The sequence below is a fragment of the Lotus japonicus genome, chromosome 3 (genome assembly GCF_012489685.1).
Source record: "Lotus japonicus ecotype B-129 chromosome 3, LjGifu_v1.2".
Classification (NCBI taxonomy): Eukaryota; Viridiplantae; Streptophyta; class Magnoliopsida; order Fabales; family Fabaceae; genus Lotus; species Lotus japonicus.
The window spans coordinates 81,501,261-81,520,737 of record NC_080043.1 but is presented as its reverse complement, the minus strand read 5'-3'; the positions used below and the strand labels follow the sequence as shown (position 1 = coordinate 81,520,737).

The window sequence follows — 19,477 nt, the reverse complement described above, 5'->3', positions numbered from 1 at the left end:
CATGCGTCTTTCATAAATATATTCTTATAAAATATTATTATATTTGCTTATCATTTTATCATATAAAGTGTGTAGTTGAATGTGGGGTCTACTAGAAAAACTTTTAAGAGTTTTTAGGTTGGAGTAAAAAGTTAGTAAAATGGTTTAGATGATGTGGCACTATGGGGGATTATAAAGAATGAAGTGTAGACACTCTAGTGAGTGTGATGGATAAAGATGCTCTAAGGAGGATAGATTGACTTAGGTACAGGAATAAGAAAATAAGGAGCAAAGGGATAATTGACTATCTAAATAAATATGAATTTAATGGTAATGCATCATCAGTGTAAACATTTTTTACACAAACATCTAATGATGGGTTGCCAAATCAGAAAATAAGTTTTTAATTTGATTAATATAAAAATGAACATAAATGTTTTTTGAATACGTGACACTCAATTATTGGATGTCCGTGTAAAACATTTTTACACCGACAGTGCACATCTATTAAACTCAATAAATATACTATATTGAGTTAATTACTCAGTGTAACATAATTATTGACAGAAGGCAATTAGGTAAAATATGACTATGTTTGACACGCATAACTGATAAGCTAGCTGAAAGCTGAAAAGCTACGTGATTGGAACAAAAGTGTTTGTTAAAGCTAACTATTGAACAAGCTGAAATTGTAAAATGACATAAAATGATATACTTATATAATTCGTTTTATATTTAACATTACTTTATTTTCACATTAATACGTATATGATATTAATATTAAAATGATTATAACTTTAAATATTTTAATTTCACTCAAGTTATTTATCATCTTAAAAATGTAATATTAATTTTTACTTATTTAATTTTCTATATTTTATTAAATTAAATACAATAAAACATATAAGGCTAAAGACGAAATTTTAATAAAATAATAAGGATAAAAATGAAAATATATTTAATAAGCTATAAGCTACCTGAGATAGATTATGACTCCAAGACCAGTAGATTATTTACAGAGGAGATATTACATATCATATCGATCATCGACACAATAGTTGTGAGGGCAATGTGTATACACTATACACATAAATACATAAACATATAATTATTATCTACATACAATATAAAGGAAAGGTTTTAGAAAAGAAACTTTTGACACATGTCAAGCATTCACACAACTTTAGGCTATTTTTTATGAATTAAAAAATTATAAAAGAAATGTTTATTTCCACTTATAGCAAGTTAAACTTGGATCAAATGGAATTAACAAATTCACTAAGGGTAGAGCTGTAATAGCTCATCTAATTAATTTATGTTTTAAATTAAATGGAATTAACAAATTACGCAGATCACTTAATAGTGTTGCTATTTTTTTTACACACTTATGTATGGCTATTTATTTGGGAAAGTGGCATTTTAATTTTATTCTCTCCTAATGAATTGCTGCCACTAAATCAATCCAAGGGTTGCAATATGTCCTGCAGGGGGAGCGGAGCGGGAGGGAGTTCCGGGGGAGAGGGTCCAAATTCGAGACTAATCCCTGACAGACTCTGATATCGCATTAAGTGAGTAGATCTCTTTTAACAAATCATTCTTCATTTAGTGAAGTAGTATTTATAAGAAAGCATGGTTTTTTTTTCTCCTTTGGCCACCGGTCTCCACGGGGGAAGGGGCCCCACTTGACTAATCTGGCTCGGGATACAGTAGTGATGTCCCTGACCACAAATGTTTTTATTTTTGACCTCAGAAGGGATCGAACCCGGGCCAGAAGCCTAGGTGAAATCCCTTAAGAAAATGCACATTCACCACTTGTGTCACCCTTTGTGGTTATAAGAAAGCATGATTTATGTCTACTGTTATTATTATTTTTCCATTTAGTGTAGTAGTATATATAAGGAAGCTTGCTGCCTATGTTTTGGAATGTGTGTGTCATGCCATTATATTTGTGACCATTTTCATGGCTCGTTTGATTGTCAGGTAAAAATGGGAAGTCTTATTGCCTTTAGTTAAAGTTGTGGTTTATTCCCCATTAGAATCAAATCACTTGTCCTCTTTGTATGTCTTCCTTTGTGTTTGTAATGTGCCATTTTTCAATTGGAGGGACAGGAAGCCATTTGGATTGAAGAAAGGGTTGTCAGACAACAAGGTCCTCTGATAGTCTGATACCATAGAGAGATAAAGGAGAACTAGTAAGTAGCCCGTGCATAATGCACGGGTTTTTATAAAAGTATTTATATTTTTATACTGTTTGTTCATATTTTATTTTAAAGTGATTGTAAAAATCTAATAATTATGTTAATATTCCAAATATGAGATTATTTTTAGAATTGTGTTTTATAATATATGATATATCCGGTCTGAATGTGATTTTAAAGTAGAACACGTGACTATAATGTACTGATAATGTAAATAAGTTTTACACATTTAAAAAAATTTTTACACAATTATTCAATCACATTCTTTCATTTTGCTAGCTCATAATTAATTTAGAATTTAATTAGTAATATTTAAAATAAAGAATGAAAAGTTGTGATTGAATAACTGTGTAAAACTTTAATCTTATAAAAAAATAGAATACATAATTAATATTAAAATGAATATGACAAGATTTTATCACATAAGATTTACCATAATACAATCTGAAAGCGCCCAAAAACAAAAACTGAAAATTGGGATCAGCATGGAATGGCCTATAAATCCTATATTTTTGCTTTTATACTTTAGCTGATGTCTACTACTCCTATCTACTTAAATCTTTTGGCCGATAATCGTATTGCAGCAAAAATTAAAAACAGGAAAAAAATTATTGTATTATTTGGCCGACCATTATTGTATTGTTGAAATTCGAAATTGAAAAGTTTTCAAATCTAACGGATTTGAAATTCGAAATTGCAATTGAAATAAGAATTGAGAGTTGATTAAGGAATTTGGATTTGGGAGAGTGAAAAAATGAAAGAAAAAAAATCGAAGAGAAGAGGAACACTGATTTGGGAGAGTGAAGGAGATGAGGAAAATGAAAAACAGGAAAATTCAAAGAAAAGAGATGGTTTTGCTGCATCTCAAAGAGAATCAGGATGGTTGCTGTTAGTGAAAGAGATGAAAAAAAAAGAGAGAAGAGGAACCAACAGATTCGAAGACGAGGAGTGAGAAAAGTGAAAAAAAAAACAACAACAACCAAGAGGAACACAGTTTAAATCTAATGAGAGAGAAATGTAAATTTTAATTAAAAAGGCTGATGTGTCAATTTGTGATAGAGAGTGGGTTGTTTGAGTGCCTCACTCTCCAAATTGAGGTGTCAAAAATACTCCATTCGTTCCAGAAAATTTGTAGTTTAAGGTTGTGGTACAAAGAGTAAGAAAACAATTATTGATAGTATAATCTGACTAGATTGCCCTTATTTAATTTTACTAGTGTGATGTGCAAATATTATACTTAGATAGAGAAGAATATAATTAATAGAGAAGAGTTGTGGTTGGTTAATATGAAATGTGATAAGTGAGAGAAAATGTATTAAATGAGGGTATAGGTGGAAAAAATTAGCAAAAAATGCATTGGTTTTCTTTTTTTGGCTTAATTACACTTTTGGTCCCCCAACTTTTGCTTTCCTGCAAAAATCGTCCCCAAACTTTAAAATTAGCAAAAAACGTCCCTAACGTTTACACCCGGTTGCAAAATTGGTTTTCCATCCAATTCCATCCAATATTTAACGAATTCTGGGATAAAAATAAAAAATAAAATAAAATAAAAAAAAACCTAAAAATTGATGAATGTTCATCTTCTTCAAATATCTTCATCATCATCTTCAACATAAAGCTGAAAAAATTCCAGAAAAAAAAAAAAAACCAGTCTCCTCAAACCCAGTCACCATCAAACACCTTACATAAAAAAAAACCCATCAAACACTTTACATAAAAAAAAATCATTTCCATTCTCCTTTCACTCAAAGAAATCAGAGTACAGTTTTAGGATTTGAGGTTAGATATGTGGGAATCTAGATCCAGCACCACCACCACCACCTTCTTCTTCGAAATCACTTCCTTCTTTCGCTAGAGCCATTTGCCACCACTTCCTCATCTTCTTCAAAATCAAGATCAGGCAGCACCACCACCAAACCGCGCCGCCACCACCACCTCTGGGTTCGCAGCGCCTCCTTTACGTGGATCTCCAGTCCATGAAGCGCCGCGCCATCACCACCTCCGTTGAAGCTCTTCAGTCACCGACCACCGCCGTCGCGTATCTACTCTTATGCCTTCTTCATCTCTACTCCAGACCAAACAAAAACAGGAAAAGAAAGAGAGTAGGATTGAGGGAGGAAGAGAGATGGAGATGGAGGATTCGAAGAGGAGCGACGGTGGTGCTTCGGTGACGACGAGGAGCGGCGGGGTGGTCTATGGCAGATTCAGATTTGGGTTCAATAGAGGTGGGTCAAAATTCCAGGTCAAAGCCCCACCTCCTCTTCTTTGGTGCATGTCAAAACCCCACCTCTGAACAATATTTTTGAATTTTTGGATTTGGGTGAGGGAAAATGAGTATTGGCTTTTATTTCTAAAAATTTTTGTGGTTGAATTTAATATGGGTTTGTTGTTGGGAAGATTGTGAATTTGAGTTTGAGTTTGTGAATTTATGGGTTTTAATATGAAGATGATGAATGTATCAGATACTAAATTTTTTAATTAATTTTTTGAGGAATATTCCGTTAGTTTTTTGATGGAATTGGACGGAAAACCAATTTTGCAACCTGGTGTAAACGTTAGGGACGTTTTTTGCTAATTTTAAAGTTTGGGAACGATTTTCGCAGGAAGGCTAAAGTTGGGGGACCAAAAGTGCAATTAAACTTTTTTTTTTGGTACATTGGAAAGATAAATTGCATCCGCCAGGGATTGATCCCTGCACCTCTCCCTACCCAACCCATATGTCCCCCAGCTCCTACCACTTAAGCTAAAAACAACAAACATTTTGGGATATTGAAAAATGATGCAAAACAACAAACTTTCTGGAACGGAGAGAGTATTGGATAACATGGTGGATGGGTTCTATTATTCAGTTAATCATTTACAAATGTTGTAATGTGGTGATAATTAATGGAAAATAACTGTTGTCATTAGTGGAGAGGAATTATTGCTATTAATGTTAGTGGAGAAAATTAGTAGATATTAGAGTGATTAAGGGAATAGTTTTGACTCTTTAATAATTGTAACAACAGCGAAAGTAAGAAAATTCAGGCGTACTTGTCTTACTTTAAGCCAAACTTAGGTTATTGGAAAATTCCAAGACAAAAACAAACACAAATTTTAAACTCCACCTTTCTTTTCTTGCGGTGGTTGGAAGCGCCGCGAGATGCTAACGAGAATTATTGCCCATGTTGCAGCAGTTCTTATTGCTGCAATATTTACTGATTAAATACATGCAATCGCAAAAAAAAAAAAAAAAATCTTCAAAATTTTTGACAAAAAAAAATTCCCAAGGAAGATTTAACTTAGAAAATTAGAATTTAAGAGCTTAACTAGAACACAATTCTCAAAAATTAAATTGTAACAATTTTAAAATTAAAGGACTAAATTAGCTAAAAAATTATAAGGAACAAAAATCATACGTAAACTATAGCAAAGACCAAAAGTACCTTGTAGTTTATTTAATCTCCTCTTAGTGGAACATTACATTTAAAATAAGTGAATTATAAGTACACATTTTTCTTGAATTTGTGTAAACAATATCATTAATCCACCTAAAATATGGTTATACCTCCATAATATAAGTTCGAGAACTCAACTATAAATACGGCATAGAGTGAACACTATATCTTTATACCTCCATAATTTTATTAATTAATAATTAAACACCAGTTATTAAAAATTTAATTAAAAATGATGTGGATAGAGCCATGTAAGCTTTCCCGCCCCCGTCATGACTCTTTCCTCTGAACAAGGAAAGTAGGACTTGCTTATTTACAAATTACAACCAAGTCCTCTTGGTCAAGAAGCCATTGAAGATTATATGGCTTTGGATGAGGATTTGCAGCAAATCCTAGCTTATTCACTAGCCTAGAGCTAGCCACATTGGTGAAAACTAGGCATCTTTTACAAAAGATGTTCTCTATTTGGTTACCTCACCATCTATACTAGGTAATAGTCTCCTAAGAGCCTTATGATCTCCCTCTAACAATCTCTCATCCTCGTTGAAATGTTTCTACTTGGAAGTAGAGGATTTTCAAAAATTTATCCTTCAAAGTAGAAAACTTCTTATATCTTTTGAATTGTTCCACCTTGATAACTTGATGGACAAGCTCTTGAAGGTCAAGATAGTTGTGGAGCTCAACACACCTCTTATTTCTATGTGTAACCCATTGAGAAAGCGCACAATGAGTGCATCCTCATTTTAATGGAGATTATCTCTGATCAAGAGCATTCCCAATGGCACCCATATACAAGCATGGGCCCTTGGATGAACCGTTTGAGCTTTTGAAGGAGCACCATATGGCAGAAAGAAAGTACACATTTTTGAGACATTTGAGCTTCTTTGAAGAAGAGATATGTGATTCGTAACTCTTCTTCTCTTTAACTAGTCTATCCCTCCAATATTATGCAGTTTTGAAAACTTGGGTTGTTCTAATTTTATGGCAACTTTTGAGTTGTTCTACTTTAAGTTCCTACTCTAAGTAGGCTTCTACACCGCTTTAACCATGAAATGGAAATTTTAGTTCACTATCTTTTTCTCTTTTTTCATCTCTTATTTTTTCCTTTGTCACACGCTTTTCTTTTGTATCTAATTGCATGGTCAACTTTTGGACTTAGATGTTACAAGTCCATGAATATGCAAGACCTAGAAGAAAGAGAAGAATTGCTCCTATACAATAGCCATCACAAGAAGGTACGATGCAAAAAACCAAAAGAAAACGCAAAAAACAAAAGCAATAAAAAACACCCCTAAAGAACCACTTCAAAGGATCCTATTTCTAGCCTAGAGGATCATCCAAAAGATCCTATTTCTAATGATGCACACACAAGCACAGCAAACATGTAGGGATCAACCAAAGGATCTCAAAAGAATGTCCACAGTCCACTTACAAGAGAAAAAAAAGTACAAAACTATATCCTAATACAACGGAACTACTACAAAGTACAAAGATTTGATCCTATATACAATCTAAAAAGAAAAATTACAATGAGAATTCCTAATACAAACACACTATAACAAACAATACAATTGTAAAAGGAGAAAATAAGAAAGAAAAATTAACTAAATGGTAAAAATGGAAAACTAGTGAATAGTCAACATGAGAATATTACTTTTTCTTTTTAATTTTCTCACTCACGCGCCACTCACACTCATTCATGTGTCATATCATACTTTTTATGATTTTTTCTCTATTGAGCACTCTTTTCTTCCACTCTTAACTTTTCCACCTTTTTCTCAAAAGAAAAACCACACTAGAAGATGTAACTAAGTGTGAGATTAAAGGTGGTCTTGTGGAGTCTCTTCAAACACTCTACAAACTTCAGAGGTCAAACGGAAAATAAACCAATGACAAAACAATGGATAGCACAAAGACAATCAAGAAAAGCTCAACAAGGAATAAGGACTACCAAGAATCCAACAACGAAAAACACACATGGAGTTAGACAATTATTTTCCCGTTTCAGAAAAGGTTCTCAACAAGGCAATGTTTGTGTATCACATACCCTGGACATATATTTTCACTAAGGCACCATCTCCAACACATATTTTCACTAAGGCACTATCTCCAACTCGGTTTGAGGCTGTAAGGGACGAACTCCATGCGATCGACAAGATTACTCTTTCTCTCCACCTTGAGTTTGAGGGGGACTATTAGAGAATAAAGTTAGTTAGTTATAGTGCCAGCTGGATGTTACTAGCTGTTGTTAGTTGTTGAGTCAGTTTACTCTTGGTAACTGCTCTATTAGTTAGAATTAGTTCCTGAATTCAGCAAGCTTCTCTCACTCCATATATTAAGAGAGCACCTCTTGTATTCAGTTAGAATATCGATAACAGAATTCAATTCAGTTTACTTTTTTTTCCTCTCTAAACCTGGTTCTCAATAGGAAGAACTTGAACTCTCCCTTGCGTGTGTGATCAGAGCATGGAAACAAGTGCAAGAAGTGAAGAGCTTACCAAAAATGAATAGAAAATGAAGTCTGGAGGGTTACCTCCTTACCGAAGATGCTAAGTTGATGCACATAAATCGAATATTAGTAAGCAAATAGCAAACTAACGAGAAGCATATCAGGATAGATAAAGAAAATCAATTTCCAATTACCAAGACATGAGATCAACAGAATCAAACCACTGAACCACCAAAAACCAAAGAATCACAACAGCCAAACCTGCTAAACCAAAAAAAAAAACCTGTTGAAACCGCAAAGGTATGAGAATCACAGACCATGAATGTAAAGATAGATACATATTACATAGACACACACCATTTGCATTTAAGAAAAGAAACTCAGGAGTTGATAAAGTTCAAAGTCAGTAGGGTTGAAGAAGTGCATGTGCATCTAGAAAAGTTTTCAGTAAATAAAATATCTAAATAGATCAACACAATCAAAATAATTTCCAAACTCATTTTAACTTCAAAATTACTAATGTGCATTCTTCTTTGATGAGATGGTTTATATTATTAATTTACGCAATATCATGTGAAACTTATTATGGAAATTGACCAATTAGTTCCAAAGCTAGCCATCATTTTCTTCACTTTTTGATACTCACCATTTGAAGAGAAATTAGACCAGCAGTCCAGCAATATAGATATCAAATATGTCAAGCAAAATCAGTTTTTTGAAACAAGAAAACCATGATAAGTAACATAAGGAAATATTTTAGAAGATAAAGGAAGCTATTTATCTTCGAAAGCCATGGATCATTCATAAGAAATGTTTCACCTGGCCATGAGACTGGGGGCAGTGCAGTTTTGCAACTGGAGCTGATGGGATTTGCATGCTCATGATGTACCGTTCTGGTGCAGCATATATGATACAGAAGGATGGTACACATCATGAATTGCCTATAGTGGGATGTCAGGCACAGATGGATTCAATGGGAACATATAATCATATCAACACTTGAATTTTCTAACTTATGGTTATCTTTTTCTTTATATTATATGGATATTTCTATCTGTTTGGGTCATTTATTGGAATATACACAATACTTATTCCTCATCTCATTCTCTCAATCAACTAATCATCTCTGGAAGCTGTGAGAGCTTGTTCTGGTTCACATGTATTGAATGAGGATATAACTATCTGGATTAGTAGTTCTGTACTTGTAGAAATTATAAGGGCAATTTGGACACACACACAACCATTGGAGTGTAACAGAAAACGTGAATCTCTCTCTCTCTCACACACACACGTGAACCAAGACACAAGAACAACAAGGAAAGGAACCATATTAGAAAAACTGTCTGACACTGAATTTGAGATAAACTATACTCCCTCCGTTCCTATATAACTGACACTTTAAGGTTGTTGCACAAGTATTAAGAAATAGCAATTAATAATATTTTTTTATTAAAATTACAATCTAACTTCCTACTATACCCTTTATCTCTCTTATTAATTCTAACTTTTCAATTTTCCTACCACCAATAAATGAAGGGTACAATTGGTAAAATATAATTAATGCTCTCTTGAACTTTGTAAAGTGGCAGATAATTAGGAACAAAATTTAGATAGAAATAGTGTCAGTTATTTAGGAACGGAGGGAGTAGCAATAATTCTAAGAATCAAGAAAACAATAAAGAGAGAGATAACACCAAGATCAACAACTAAAGCACGAAAAATTTATACATCGCTTTTCCATTAAGCGAAGTTAAAAAAAGCACATACATTTTTGCATATAATGATTAGGTAGAAACACTAGGCTAAAAGGGTCAAACGGATATATAGAATGGACTATGAACAAGACTGACTACATTTTTATGTGTCATTGAAATATGAGAAATGATGAAATTCCAAAATGAGGTAATGGAGGAATGCAAGAATGAGACTAACCGATAAATAAAGAATGGGTGATGCAGATGATATCTTCAGCGAGTTCTGTCCTGAGCAAGCACGAGTTCTGTCCTTCCACCACTGATTGCCTCCTCTTTCATGGCAGCACCTTATCCCACCAACAATTTGTTCAACCCCGTCTTATGACAACTATTCTACCTATTTCCAGTATCCTAATGTCGCGAATCTCTGCCCATTTATTCTTTCCATCAATTAGTTAGGAATCTGAAATTTCCTTATGCTTAAAAATGACATTAGGATGGAAAGAAGAGTTAAGAAAGAAAAATTCCTAAATAAATCAACAAAGATTTGAAGCTGTCTCTGCACAGCAAGCTTGCTTGCTAATTCCCAGCTTCAAGGAGACAGAAAACCATCTGCAAATTCAAGAGAATAAGAAATTAAGCAACATTACTTGAAAAGACAGGTCGACCTTAATCATCCCCTTTTCCCCTGTTCCAGTTTTGTAGCGCAACAACCAAAAGCCCCGAGCAGGTGCCAGTGTGGTGGGCGCATATAACTGATCATCAAAGAGTAAAGTATGCAAATAAGAGATTTAGTCTGTGAAGTCATATAGAGTAACCATCCAAACATGCAAGCGTTTAGGCTGTTAAACGACTTCTCCAATAAGTTAAAAAAAAAAGTACATACATTGTTACATATAATGATTAAGAGGAAACATTAGGCTAAAATGGTAAAATGGATATATCAAATGGACTGCAAACATGGCAGCATATATATAAATGTTAAAGGAGGAATGCACGAAACACAAGATATGTAGTTCTTTTCTGCAAAATATTCTGCCCATGCCTATTCAAAAAAGAAATTACAAATAAAAAATATTAAACAAAATCATAAGTTACAAATTTAAAAAGGAACGCAATTCACCCATTAGTTAAACTTAAATCTTTAACGGCATTGTTCACATGATTAATCATATCGTTTTAGGGACTCACATCGATGATTTCCGTCAAAAGGGTCAGCCCTTAAATTATCTTATCTGAAAAGATAAAACCCAAAAAGGCAACAAGGGTCCATAATCAGAGTTAGCATTCTCACGACTTTTGGGGCATCGTTCACATGATTCACCATCTCCGTCAAAAGTGTTAGCCCTCAAATCATCATTATCCGAAAAAATAAAAAACAGAAGGGAAACAAGGGCCCATAATCGGAATCAGCATTATCGCGAATTTGGGGTCATTGTTCGCATGCTTAACTATCTCGTATTCGAGACTCACATCGATGATATCCGTCAAAAGGGTCAGTCCTATCCGAAAAGATAGAAAGCAGATATGCAACAAGGGGCCATAATCGGAATTAGCATTCTCGCGACTTTAGGGTCATCGTTCACATGATTAAGCATCTCGCTTCAGGGACTCGCAACAATGATTTCCGTCAAAATGGTCAGCCGTCAAATTATCTTTATACAATAAGATAAAAAGCATAAAGGCGACAAGGGTTCATAATCAGAATTAGCATTCTCGCGACTTTATTATCGTTCACATGATAAACCATCTCATATTAGGGACTCACATCGAGGATTTCCGTCAAAAGGTAAGCCCTCAAATTATCATTATCTGTAAATATAAAAAGCATAACGGCAACAAGGGTCCATAATCAGAATTAGCATTCTCGCGACTTTAGGGTTATCGTTCACGTGATTAAGCATCTCGTTTTAGAGACTGACATCCATGATTCTCGTCAAAAGGGTCAACCCTCAAATTATCATTATCTAAAAAGATAATAAGCATAAAGGCAACAACGGTCCATAATCGGAATTAGCATTCTCGTGACTTTATTATCGTTCACATGATTAACCATCTCAGTTTAGGGACTCACATCGAGGATTTCCGTCAAAAGGGTCAACCCTCAAATTATCGTTATCTGTAAAGATAAAAAAGCATAAAGGCAACAAGGGTCCATAATCAGAATTAGCATTCTCGTGACATTAGGGTCATCGTTCACATGATTAAGCATCTCATTTTAAGGATTCGCAACAATGATTTCCGTCAAAAGGATCAGCCGTCGAATTATCTTTATCCGATAAGATAATAAGCATCAAGGCAACAAGGGTTCAAAATCGAAATTAGCATTCTCGCGACTTTAGGGTCATCACTCACATGATTAAGCATCTCATTTTAGGGACTCGCAACAATGATTTCCGTCAAAAGGGCCAACCGTCAAATTATCTTTATTTGAGAAGATAATAAGCATCAAAGCAACAAGGGTCCAAAATCGAAATTAGCATTCTCGTGACTTTAAGGTCATCGTTCACATGATTAAACATCTCATTTTAGGGACTCGCAACAATGATTTCCGTCAAAAGCGTCAGCCGTCAAATTATCTTTATCCGATAAGATAATAAGCATCAAGGCAACAAGGTTCCATAATCGGAATTAGCATTCTCGTGACTTTAGGGTCATTGTTCACATCATTAAGCATCTCATTTTAGCAACTCGCATCATAGATTTCTGTCAAAAGGGTCAGCCCTTAAATTATAAATTATAAATATCTAAAAAGATAATAAGCATTAAGGCAACAAGGGTCCATAATCGAAATTAGCATTATAGCGATTTTAGGGTCATCATTCACATGATTAAGCATCTCATTTAGGGACTCGCATCATAGATTTCCGTCAAAAGGACAAGTCGTCAAATTATCATTATCTAAAAAGAAAATAAGCATTAAGGCAACAAGGATCCATAATCGGAATTAGCATTCTCGCGAGTTTAGGGTCATCGTTCACATAATTAAGCATCTCGTTTTAGGGACTCGCAACAATGATTTTCGTCAAAAGGATCAGCCGTCAAGTTATCTTTATCCGATAAGAGAGTAAGCATTAAGGCAACAATGGTCCATAATCGGAATTAGCATTCTCTCAACTTTAGGGTCATCGTATTCATTTACATGATTAAGCACCTCGTTTTAGGGTCTCGCAACAATGATTTCCGTCAAAAGGGTCAGCCGTCAAATTATCTTTATCCGATAAGATATTAAGCATCAAGGCAACAAGGGTCCATAATCGGAATTAGCATTGTCGTGACTTTAGGGTCATCGTTCACATCATTAAGCATCTCATTTTAGGGACTCACATCATAGATTTCCTTCAAAAGGGTCAGCCGTCAAATTATCATTATATGTAAAGATAAAAAGAATAAAGGCAACAAGGTTCCATAATCGGAATTAGCATTCTCGTGACATTGGGGTCATCATTCAGATGATTAAGCTTCTCATTTTAGGGACTCGCAACAATGATTTCATTCGAAAGGGTAAGCCGTCAAATTATCTTTATCCGATAAGATAATAAGCACCAAGGCAACAAGGGTCCATAATCGGAATTAGCATTCTCGCGACTTTAGGGTTTTCGTTCACATCATTAAGCATCTCATTTTAAGGATTCGCAACAATGATTTCCGTCAAAAGGATCAGCTGTCGAATTATCTTTATCCGATAAGATAATAAGCATCAAGGCAACAAGGGTTCAATATCGAAATTAGCATTTTCGCGACTTTAGGGTCATCACTCAGATGATTAAGCATCTCATTTTAGGGACTCGCAACAATGATTTCCGTCAAAAGTGCCAACCGTCAAATTAACTTTATTTGAGAAGATAATAAGCATCAAAGCAACAAGGGTCCAAAATCGAAATTAGCATTCTCGTGACTTTAAGGTCATCGTTCACATGATTAAACATCTCATTTTAGGGACTCAAAACAATGATTTCCGTCAAAAGCGTCAGCCGTCAAATTATCTTTATCCGATAAGATAATAAGCATCAAGGCAACAAGGGTCCATAATCGGAATTAGCATTCTCGTGACTTTAGGGTCATTGTTCACATCATTAAGCATCTCATTTTAGCAACTCGCATCATAGATTTCCGTCAAAAGGGTCAGCCCTTAAATTATAATTATCTGAAAAGATAATAAGCATTAAGGCAACAAGGGTCCATAATCGAAATTAACATTCTAGCGATTTTAGGGTCATCATTCACATGATTAAGCATCTCATTTAGGGACTCGCATCATAGATTTCCGTCAAAAGGACAAGTCGTCAAATTATCATTATCTAAAAAGAAAATAAGCATTAAGGCAACAAGGATCCATAATCGGAATTAGCATTCTCGCGAGTTTAGGGTCATCGTTCACATAATTAATCATCTCGTTTTAGGGACTCGCAACAATGATTTCCGTCAAAAGGATTAGCCGTCAAATTATCTTTATCCGATAAGAGAGTAAGCATTAAGGCAACAAGGGTCCATAATCGGAATTAGCATTCTCGCAACTTTACGGTCATCGTATTCATTTACATGATTAAGCACCTCGTTTTAGGGACTCACAACAATGATTTCCGTCAAAAGGGTCAGCGGTCAAATTATCTTTATCCGATAAGATATTAAGCATCAAGGCAACAAGGGTCCATAATCGGAATTAGCATTCTCGTGACTTTAGGGTCATCGTTCACATCATTAAGCATCTCATTTTAGGGACTCACATCATAGATTTCCTTCAAAAGGGTCAGCCGTCAAATTATCATTATCTGTAGAGATAAAAAGAATAAAGGCAACAAGGTTCCATAATCGGAATTAGCATTCTCGTGACATTGGGGTCCTCGTTCAGATGATTAAGCATCTCATATTAGGGGCTCGCAACAATGATATCCTTCGAAAGGGTCAGGCGTCGAATTATCTTTATCTGATAAGATAATAAGCATTAAGGCAACAAGGGGCCATAATCGGAATTAGCATTCTCGCGACTTTAGGGTTATCGTTCACATCATTAAGCATCTCATTTCAACAATGATTTCCGTCAAAAGGGTCAGCTGTCAAATTATCTTTATCCGATAAGATAATAAGCATCAAGACAACAAGGGTTCAAAATCGAAATTAGCATTCTCGTGACTTTAGGGTCATCACTCACATGATTAAGCATCTCATTTTAGGGACTCGCAACAATGATTTCCGTCAAAAGGGCCAACCGTCAAATTATCTTTATTCGAGAAGATAATAAGCATCAAAGCAACAAGGGTCCATAATCGGAATTAGCATTCTCGTGACTTTAGGGTCATCGTTCACATCATCAAGCATCTCATTTTAGGGACTGGCATCATAGATTTCTGTCAAAAGGGTCAGCCCTCAAATTATCATTATCTAAAAAGATAATAAGCATTAAGGCAACAAGGGTCCATAAACGGAATTAGCATTCCAGCGACTTTAGGGTCATCGTTCACATGATTAAGCATCTCATTTTAGGGACTCCCTTCATAGATTTCCCTCACAAGGGTCTGCCGTCAAATTATCATTATCTAAAAAGATAATAAGCATTAAGGCAACAAGGATCCATAATCGGAATTAGCATTCTCGCGACTTTAGGGTCATCGTTCACATGATTAAGCATCTCATTTTAGGGACTCGCAACAATGATTTCCGTCAAAAGGGTCAGCCGTCAAATTATCTTTATCTAAATAGATAATAAGCATCAAGGCAACAAGGTCCATAATCGGAACTAGCATTTTCGCAACTTTAGGATCATCATTCACATGATTAAGCATTTTATTTTAGGGACTCGCAACAATGATTTCCGTCAAAAGGGTCAGCCGTCAAATGATCTTTATCTAAATAGATAATAAGCATCAAGGCAACAAGGGTCCATAATCGGTGCTAGCATTTTCCCGACTTTAGGGTCATCATTCACATGATAAAGCATCTCATTTTAGGGACTCGCAACAATGATTTCCTTTAAAAGGGTCAGCCATCAAATTATCTTTATCTAAATAGATAATAACCATCAAGGCAACAAGGGTCCATAATCGGAACTGGCATTCTCGCGACTTTAGGGTCACATTCACATGATTATGCATCTCATTTTAGGGACTCGCAACAATGATTTCTATCGAAAGGGTTAGCCGTCAAATTATCTTTATCCGATAAGATAATAAGCATCAAGGCAACAAGGGTCCATAATCGGAATTAGCATTCTCGCGACTTTAGGGTCATCGTTCACATGATTAAGCATCTCATTTTAGGGACTCGCAACAATGATTTCCGTCAAAAGGGTCAGCCGTCAAATAATCTTTATTCGATAAGATAATAAGCGTCAAGGCAACAAGGGTCCATAATCGGAATTAGCGTTCTCGTGACTTTAGGGTCATCGTTCGCATGATTAAGCATCTCTTTTTAGGGACTCGCATAATAGATTTCAGCGACTTTAGGGTCATCGTTCACATGATTAAGCATCTCATTTTAGGGACTCCCTTCATAGATTTCCCTCACAAGGACCTGCCGTCAAATTATCATTATCTAAAAAGATAATAAGCATTAAGGCAACAAGGATCCATAATCGGAATTAGCATTCTCGCGACTTTAGGGTCATCGTTCACATGATTAAGCATCTCATTTTAGGGACTCGCAACAATGATTTCCGTCAAAAGGGTCAGCTGTCAAATTATCTTTATCCGATAAGATAATAAGCATCAAGACAACAAGGGTTCAAAATCGAAATTAGCATTCTCGTGACTTTAGGGTCATCACTCACATGATTAAGCATCTCATTTTAGGAACTCGCAACAACGATTTCCTTCAAAAGGGCCAACCGTCAAATTATCTTTATTCAAGAAGATAATAAGCATCAAAGCAACAAGAGTCCATAATCGGAATTAGCATTCTCGTGACTTTAGGGTCATCGTTCACATCAATAAGCATCTCATTTTAGGGACTCTCATCATAGATTTCTGTCAAAAGGGTCAGCCCTCAAATTATCATTATCTAAAAAGATAATAAGCATTAAGGCAACAAGGGTCCATAGTCGGAATTAGCATTCCAGCGACTTTAGGGTCATCGTTCACATGATTAAGCATCTCATTTTAGGGACTCCCTTCATAGATTTCCCTCACAAGGGCCTGCCGTCAAATTATCATTATCTAAAAAGATAATAAGCATTAAGGCAACAAGGATCCATAATCGGAATTAGCATTCTCGCGACTTTATGGTCATCGTTCACATGATTAAGCATCTCATTTTAGGGACTCACAACAATGATTTCCGTCAAAAGGGTCAGCCATCAAATTATCTTTATCTAAATAGATAATAAGCATCAAGGCAACAAGGGTCCATAATCAGAACTAGCATTTTCGCAACTTTAGGGTCATCATTCACATGATTAAGCATTTTATTTTAGGGACTCGCAACAATGATTTCCGTCAAAAGGGTCACCCGTCAAATGATCTTTATCTAAATAGATAATAAGCATCAAGGCAACAAGGGTCCATAATCGGAACTAGCATTTTCGCGACTTTAGGGTCATCATTCACATGAGAAAGCATCTCATTTTAGGGACTCGCAACAATGATTTCCTTTAAAAGGGTCAGCCGTCAAATTATCTTTATCTAAATAGATAATAAGCATCAACGCAACAAGGGTCCATAATCGGAACTAGCATTCTCGCGACTTTAGGGTCACATTCACATGATTAAGCATCTCATTTTAGGGACTCGCAACAATGATTTCCATCAAAAGGGTCAGCCGTCAAATTATCTTTATCCGATAAGATAATAAGCATCAAGGCAACAAGGGTCCATAATCGGAATTAGCATTCTTGCGACTTTAGGGTCATCGTTCACATGATTAAGCATCTCATTTTAGGGACTCGCAACAATGATTTCCGTCAAAAGGGTCAGCCATCAAATCATCTTTATTCGATAAGATAAAAAGCGTCAAGGCAACAAGGGTCCATAATCGGAATTAGCATTCTCGTGACTTTATGGTCATCGTTCACATGATTAAGCATCTCGTTTTAGGGACTCGCATCGATGATTTTCGTCTAAAGGTTCAGCCCTCAATGACAAACTGGGAATCAATGGTTAATAGTAACCATACAATTAGGATGCCATATTGCCATATTTGAACTTAATAAGATGAACACACTGGCTTATATATCAGCAACACTTCATGTTTATACTTTCATTTCAAAATTCAAGTAATAACCAGTATGGATGGAGTTTGTGCAAACAGAGTTTAACCGCTTCTAAACTAAAAATATCAATCTTTATTCGTTAGTGACCATATTCAGAGTCTACTTATTTATGGAAGGTCTACCTTTTGCAATTTCCTAATGTCTGAGATAAAGAAAGCAGTAGAAAATCCATGAAGAGAGGAGACAATCAACCAAATTCACATGAACTGATACTGCTATGAAATCTGCTACAGTGCTACTTCAAATTTATGAAATCTATCGAATTCACATGTTTATAATATCACTATAATCTACAGAGCACGGGAAAATACAACAAAACCATATTTGAAAACAAACAAAAAAGAGGAAAAATCAGAAATAAAAAGAAGTAAACAAACATGTGCAGTAAATAAGGGATTCTAAAAGCACAAAATCAAATTCATGTCATGTCACTCCGTTTGAAACCAGCAATGACTATTACTAATACAGAATCGAGGTAAAAAACTTACTTTATAATTTTGCATCTCATATGAAGCACAATCCAGAACGAAACAAAGATGGGTGGGTTACCTGCAACCCAGCATGAGATGAGTGTGACAGAGTTCTTTTCCTTATCCTTGTTCTTTTCTCTTGGTGGGATTCCTGCTCACCTGCATGTTTCCACAACACAAATAACGTGAAAGTCACGAAAGCAGACATAACCAAATAAAATCAATGATTATTGCATGGAAACCAACTCATATGACCATTAATTATATTGATAGCATAGTAATTAGAAACATAAGGGTTTCTAAGAGAATAGTTAATAGTGTTTTAAGCACAAAACTACAAAATTGAACATGTTCTAAAGTAAAACCATGAATCCTTATTCGTTAGTGACCAAATTGAGAGTCTAGTTATTTATGGAAGGTAATGGGATCACTACTACCTGTTGCAATTTCCTAATGTGCAAAACACAGAGATAAAGGAAGCAGTAGAAAATTCATTAATCAAATTCACATAAACTGAAATCTGGTCCATCAAATTCACATGTTTACAACCCATATGCCAAAACAAAATCAAATGAAGGAGATAAAGAAGCGTGCAGTAAGTAAATTAGGGTTTCGAAAAGGGGGCAGAAAATCTAATTCATCTCATGGAGAACCATACCTGCATTTCAGCAAGAGTGAGAGACGAGTGTGAGAGATGGCCAAGCGATGCAGTAACAGAGAAGATGAAAATCTATTTTGGTTTCAGGACCAACTCAGTCTCAAAATCTATTTTGCTTTCTTGGTTTAACGGCTATTTATTATTTATTAGTTATTACAACTCTCTTTCTATTATTTAATCAAATCTTTCAACGTCAAAAAAAAAAATCAAATCTTATAAATTAAGATTAGGTTTACTTATTGTTCATTTCAAAAAAAAAATAGTTAGGAGTTTTCTTTCATGCTTGGTAGAATAATTTCTCCTCCTAAAACAGGTGAGTCTCTTCCATATTAGGTGGATCTGCTATCCAAATAAGTGAGTTTTCTTTTACTTATGGTTTGGTTTCCCTT

General features: G+C 35.1%; 1 long non-coding RNA gene across 4 annotated transcripts; it reads right to left on the bottom strand.

Moving 5' to 3' along the window:
* Positions 1-5,864: 5,864 nt before the first annotated feature.
* On the bottom strand, positions 5,865-19,212 carry LOC130746429 (uncharacterized). Of its 4 annotated transcripts, none has more exons than XR_009022124.1 (4): positions 19,089-19,212; positions 18,449-18,589; positions 8,883-10,512; positions 5,865-8,324 (listed from the first exon to the last, which is right to left on the bottom strand). It is a non-coding gene; the product is annotated as an uncharacterized LOC130746429 (long non-coding RNA). The 4 variants fall into 4 exon arrangements; XR_009022125.1 differs by having other exon boundaries at positions 5,865-9,004; positions 9,996-10,512; XR_009022126.1 differs by having other exon boundaries at positions 5,865-8,956; positions 9,996-10,512.
* Between the last annotated feature and the right edge of the window lie 265 nt (positions 19,213-19,477).